The sequence below is a fragment of the Pteropus vampyrus genome, unplaced genomic scaffold, assembly GCF_000151845.1.
Source record: "Pteropus vampyrus isolate Shadow unplaced genomic scaffold, Pvam_2.0 Scaffold124, whole genome shotgun sequence".
In the NCBI taxonomy this organism is placed as follows: Eukaryota; Metazoa; Chordata; class Mammalia; order Chiroptera; family Pteropodidae; genus Pteropus; species Pteropus vampyrus.
Genome location: NW_011888905.1, coordinates 2595082 through 2595438, shown reverse-complemented (window position 1 = coordinate 2595438; position 357 = coordinate 2595082).

Genomic DNA, 357 nt, shown 5'->3' with positions numbered 1-357 from the left:
AGGTAATTTAAATTGATAGATTTCATCAAACTGCCTTTGTAAAAAAAGGCTGCATCAACTTTGACTCCTGCTAAGATTATACACATTCTTGTTACCACAAATCCTTGCTAGCTCTCGGTCTAACTTGAAACCTTAAAAAACGGGGCTACCCTATCCAATCCGACCATTTTAGTCCAAATCTTCCGGATTAAGACCTAAGTATGTTTTTTTTAAAAGGCGCCCAGGTGAAGGAGATACACAGCTTAGTCTTTTGAGTCTTCTCACTCATTCAATAAATATTTCCTGCATCCCTAACAGGATTAGTAAAGCGCCAGGCAACAACAGTAAACACTTGCCTTTTCCTTATAAATAAACAAA